The following is a 6,644-nucleotide window of genomic DNA, read 5'->3' as shown; positions in this document are numbered from 1 at the left end:
AAAAACCTCTGAACAAAGTTTAAAATGACAGAATTGTCTAAATGTAATCATGTTGCAATGGACATCAATGGTGCTAAGGGGAGGGGCTGTAACACTACAGCATCGTCAGCTTTAGTCCTGCCACATATTTTGACCAAAGAGGCTGTTGACACGTGGTCTAAATGTCAGAAGAAACAAAACCTCAAGTTCCTTGTCTGCAATTATCAGAGGGGTAAAATAATATTCACTCAGACAGATCACCTAGTTAAATTTCCCTACAGTAACAAATTAATCCTCTTTTATGATCCAAAACATACATTTCAGGTGTTATCAAACTGAAGTCAGATCTGAAAACTTTCCTCTACAACTATTGACCTAGGTTTTTGTAAAGGATGACATCATTTTTTGGACTGAGGAAGTTGTAAGACAGGGTATCCTTGTTACATTTTCTAATGAAAGACTCTCACTTCACTCAGTTGACATAATGGTCTGGCTGGATACACTCCACTTACTGTCAATATACTCTGTTCACTGTATAACAGAAAACAGGCCAGAATCATCCTTGCTGAGCTAATGGACTGTCAGCGATGCTACATTTTATGTTGAGCAATAAACTGGAAGAACAGGTAGAGGGGGTCATTACAAGGAGAGGAAGCAGGGTATGAGAAAGACAGACTCTACACACAGATCGCAACAAAATGTCCTGAGATGCAGGCCTTCCATACAGCTCTATGGAATCCGCAGTAGGGGGAAACAGCTCCACTGGCCGCCCCACCACCATTGTTAATGTTTTTGTTGCCAAGCTGAGGAGCGTTGTGCAGCACAATTGTAGTACATATTGTGCTCTGCGTGCAATGATGTTCGAGGGAAAAAACAGTGTTTGTTGTTTGCAGTAGCTTCTTTGTTGTAGTAATAACGCAAACGGACATGGCTGTTTCACCATTAAGGATTCCAGCTTCAAGGAAACAAATCAAATTTCAAATCAAATTTATTTATAGAGCCCTTCTTACATCAGCTGATATCTCACAGTGTTGTACAGAAACCCAGCCTAAAACCCCAAACAGCAAGCAATGCAGGTGTAGAACCACGGTGTCTAAGGATACTGCCTGACTATAAATAACTCCCCCATGCTCTGTCCACTTGTATGACATGGGGAGATGCTGTGCCTGCTTTGTTAAGTAAAGACATTCTCCTATGTATTTTTGAGTTGTGCTCATTACAACACAGGTGGTGAGAGACAGGCAGGCAGACAAACAGACAGTCAATAAGGTCTTCGATTTGAGCTGTTCAGTTAAAAAGACACAAGGTGCATTCATGAATGTTGACACCTGACAACAAACATTCACATTTCTAGATATTTCAAAAGGAAATTGAATAAGCTCTGATTAGACATTGCTAGCCAGGGAAAGCATGGTAGGGCCATTGCACCTGCTCTACCAATGTTTTCTTTAACACATTTCTAAACACTATGAGGTTGGAATAATACTGTTAATGCTCTTTTCATGCTCTATTTGAAAACAAAATTTCAGCCTGTTTTGTTGGGATGTAGTGTTAGCCTGCCCGGTGACACCAGGCAGTATGTTAGTTAATAGACCAATAAGAAAGAAGTTCCAAACCTCTCTGCCAATAACTGCTAATTTTCAGTTTTCCCACCCCACTCAAATCCACTCCCAGACAGTCCTAGAAACATTCTTGCTTGAGAAATTGCTCTTTGCTAAGAAGCAAGTTTTGTTGAGTTTTTACCATTTTAATTGAAAAAAATCACAGTAAAAGAACTTAATTATTACTCCAAAATGATGTGATATTGAGATAAAAACTGCTGCATTGGACCTTTCATAAGATCATACTGCATAAATACAGCAATGCAGGTTCAACAATTGAGTTCATAGTCAAAGAAAGCCAAAGTTCACAACTAAGAGTAGTATATGATTCCTGCATGTGCCATATCAGGGTTGTAGTTGAATCACCAACATTGAAGTCCAGGTGGTCAAGATTCATGTAGACGTTCAAGTTCAAACTTAGGTCCTTACAATGATGAGTGAATGTTTGTATCAATCAATGCCTGTGTATATGTAATTAATGCCTGTGTGTGCTCATATACTCACCTTCGATCAAACACGTGTGTTCAGTTGTACTGTAGATAAAAAGAGGTGCCTCAACTTCTTAACTATAATTGCCTTACCCAAGGTTAAGCATTAGTATCCACATGTCCGGCAAGCATTAGCATCCACATGTCCGGCAAGCATTAGCATCCACATGTCCGGAAAGCATTAGCATCCACATGTCCGGTAAGCATTAGCATCCACATTTCCGGCAAGCATTAGCATCCACATGTCCGGCAAGCATTAGCATCCACATTTCCGGCAAGCATTAGCATCCACATGTCCGGCAAGCAACGGTGAGCAGTTCATGAATTCCAATTGAATTTAGCTCACATGAACAACGCTTATATACATTGTTGTCGAAAGAACAAATATAATGAATAATAAAACGACAGAGTCCTACTTGTTAGAAAATGTGTCTCATGTGTATCATATCCAGATAACATTTTGGAAAATGTAATGGACAGCAAGCATTTACAAAATATGTATGCAATATCATACACCAGATAATGCAGACTACGGGTTTGTAATATTAAGAGGCCAGGCGATATAAGGTATACCTGTATGGATCAACTTACTGGAGTGGAGTTATACAATGCTGTCTATAACGAGGATACAATGCTAAATAACTGAAAAGTTCTACAAATTGCACCTACCTCCCTGTCCGTTTTGTCCTAGTTTGATTGAGTTTACAACAATCAGAAAGTAGGAATCCCATTAAAACGACTTAGAATGTATGTCTTTCCATCCTAAGGTCAAGCACTACTCATGAAAAACATTTAGAATTTAAAATATCTTCATAATGTCAAAAATGAGACAAATATTCGGATATATTTTTGGCAATATCGCCCAGCCATAGTAATATTTGACCTCAACTAATTATGTGTAAGATTCCCCAAGTTCAAAATAGAAAGACTCTTCAGCACCAGTCAGAGTTGCTGTGTTGGAATAATGTATAAGGCAGGTACATCAGAACACAGGAGGACAATAGTCTGAGCAAGTTAAAAAATAAGATAATATTTATTAATGATATTGAAAATGCTCATGAAAGCCATGGATGTCCACACACAAACTTAAGTCACTGAAGGCAAACAGAAGCCTTACCATTACAGATAAAATGGTTTGGGTTGGAGGAGGCTGTTAACTTTATTTTGAAGGTTCCAAAGAAAACAAACCACAAATAATGCAAAGTACATTGTCTATTGGCAGAGTCAGTTACACAGGGTCACATAGAAGTGTATGTTTATTTGTAGTGACTCCCATGTACTCCAAAATGGGGGGTGACATGATCGAAGTGTAGCTGATTTGCTGTTGAACATCCATTTGTAGCCAACAATTCAAACATAAATGTGATGCTAGTTACCTACCCACAGTCATTCAAATCTGAAACATACATAAGGATTAGTATAGGTCAACTCTTCGGTATGGTTTTCCCGACTCTCAGAGCATATTGCATTGCACTTTTGACAGGATAATCAACCTATTTCACAAAATATGCTGCTGCACTATAGGTAGAACAAAGTTACGCAACAGTTTTATAAAACATTGCTTAAGTACATAGCAATTATCTAATGTTATAAAAGGCTTGCAAGAAATGGCCCTGGGATGAATGAGATAGATCGAACAGTGCATGTAAATGAAAGACTGGTTATCAGAGGCAAAAGTGTTTGATGTTGTGAAATACTCCATAATGGGAAATGGCGAACCCTTATCAAACAGGATTTGAGCTGCTCTTTGGCAGGAGCATCTGTGCCCTTGGTTAAAACCGCACACGGTAAACAGCTCTGTGTTTATTCCCCTCAGTCTCAAGGCAGAATCTCTCGCCTGCTCTCAAATGTTGAAGTCAGGTGGGGAAATAATTGGTTTTTAATCGTTGCCAACAAGTAAAATGTCACCATTTCCAAAGTGGACGAGTCTAGATTCATTTCTGATTAGCATGAAAGGGAATGCCAAATATGCTTGTGATTTTTACAGATAAGAGGAAAATATATCATTGACACCTCCATGACACAGCCCCAACAGACCACAGAAAGCACAGCAGTAAAAATCCATTAAATTACTTATCTTTCATCTCTGTCACTTAACAACAACAACTGAACCGGTCAAAACCTGCGTGTCAAATTTCTGAGATTCTGTTTTAAGTCTAGGACACATCAACACGAAGTCCTATATACTGTAGCCCTAGCAAAGGAACCCAACAGTGTCTGACAGACCACCTGACAAGTGACTGACTACAGGGTTGCTTTAAGTTCAGTTCTGTCAAGCATTCTTTAACTGTGAGTGTCTACTCTACAATTTAATCAAATCAGACTATTGACCAAACATAAATAAAGAGTTGCAGCACTGCTAATTCAGCTTATTAAAATAATTTATTGTGCTCCAGAAAAGTAATTACTATTTTAACCAGAAAGAAAGTGACAAATCTACAATACAACTGAAATACCCACGCACATAGCGCCCTTCTCACAGACATTTTGAAAGAGCAATCAGCCTTTTACAGATCTTAAAATATCTTCATAGATCTCAAAGATGTAGTGTAGCATTTTTTTGAAAATGGCACTCTTCGAATTACATTCATTCACAATTCTTGACCCTCCTCTGTCCAGGACTGGGTAACACAGGTAAGGCCTGAGCCACATCGTCACATTATAGTTTGAGGTATAACCCTTCTTTCTCTCGCATTCTGGAAGTCCTGCATGCAAATCTGGAGGGAAAGCCCTTATAGCTCTCCTTCACCACTGGCTCGTAACATTTTAAAAGGTCCAGTGCAGCCATTTTTATCTCAATATCAAATAATTGATGGGTAACAATTAAAAGTACCTTACTGTGATTGTGTTCAATTAAAATGGTCAAAAATAAACAAAAATAGCTTCTTAGCAATTTTCCAAGCAAGAGAAACTGTCTGGGAGTGGTCTGAGTGGGGAGGGGAACACTGAATAACTAGCTGGTATTGGCAGAGATGTTTTGAACCCTCTTTCTTATTGGTTTATTAACAATTTACTGCCTGGATATGTTACCAGGTGGGCCAAAACTCTATCCCACCAAAACAGGCTGACATTGCAGGCGGTCAATTTCACATTATTATTATAACCTCAGAGTGTGGAAATATATATAATACATAGGAAACTCAGTTTTTGACTGCACTGGGCCTTTAACACCACTCTGAGGGAGCATGGTGGAGAAAGAGTATAGTGAGCAGCAACTATCCATATTCATACCTGCAGTAATTGAATATAGGGGATGTGCAGAATCAGCCTTTTTGGGAGGGAAGGAGGGTAGTACCGGTTGTCCCATTTCTAACTCTGTTTCCAATCCTCCCCGGTAGGGTACGGAGTGGTGAAGGGGGGTCCATGGGAACATCCTGTTGAGGACTTGCTCTGTGTAAGAGGTTTTGTGTTATTCAGAAACAGCACAGTTTTCTCCCCGCACCTCTTAATCCCCAATCATTCATCCTGCGTGGTAGAGTGAGTGCTTCTGTGGCGTTCGCCTCTCCTGCCAACTCTCCAATGTTGTTCACCAATTACTTGATCATTTGTCCGTAGTGCAATTACATGTTTAATTCGCTGGGCGTTTCTCTCCCCCTGTGTCATTTCTCCAGTAAGGAGCATTGTTTAGAGGTCACACCACTGCAATACAGGCTGATGAAATTGCTTGCGTTTTAGTTTTGGGCAATGTGGACTATACTTTACCTTCACCTCCCCCAGAAAAGCTATACCTTGTCTACGTCCCATTGTTTGGCAGGGTATGTTCTTACTTTGATGGACTGTAGAGCAACTGTCTCCCCTCAGTAGACGCATTATATCCAGCCTTTATTGACAGGGAAATGGGAGGACAAGTGTTTTTCTAACTACTTTGTCTTACTTATGTGTCGCCTCTTACTGCTGTATGTGCCGTCTTCACTCTCTGCTTGAGTACAGTGGGGCTTTTGACTGTTTAGAGAACTATTTTCCCCTCAGCGGCTTCCTCCTTTAAGCTATTCACTCTGGTATGTATTTGTATAACACATTGTTACTCCCCTGGCCTGCGATAGCAGCTGGCAGAGGGAAGTTGCACTCTGGCATTGTGAGGGCAGGAACATTCACTATGGGCTGCCTAGAGGTTAGCGGGACAGTCATGGTAACACGCTGACAGTCTTGTACAATGTGACACCAAGGCGTGTGTTCACGAATAAACCATGCTACAGAACAACAAGAACTAAATCTGAGACAATACAGTACAGCATCATCAGTAGAAAATAAAAAAGAACAGAACAGAAGCAAATGGAAATTACTCTGTGAGAGACAAGGGTGCTGGCTAGACGGTTCTAAGCGGTTCTACTGCAGTGAATCTGCCTGAATGCTGTTTCCTCCCTGGGAGAGGTGTACCATGGGAGTTCCTGGAGCCCCTGTTCTCTCGCTCTCTCTCCACCCCGCCTCTCTTCCTCCTGCTGTTGGGCTGCAGGCACATCCAACATGTCAGCGTAGGGCATCCTCGCTTCAATTACACATTTATACGCATAAATCTTTAAACAGTGCTACGGAACATACTATATGAAAGGATAATAGGGGGAAAGAAAATGTATGC

The sequence above is a fragment of the Oncorhynchus tshawytscha genome, linkage group LG01, assembly GCF_018296145.1.
Source record: "Oncorhynchus tshawytscha isolate Ot180627B linkage group LG01, Otsh_v2.0, whole genome shotgun sequence".
Classification (NCBI taxonomy): Eukaryota; Metazoa; Chordata; class Actinopteri; order Salmoniformes; family Salmonidae; genus Oncorhynchus; species Oncorhynchus tshawytscha.
This window is presented reverse-complemented; position numbering follows the sequence as displayed.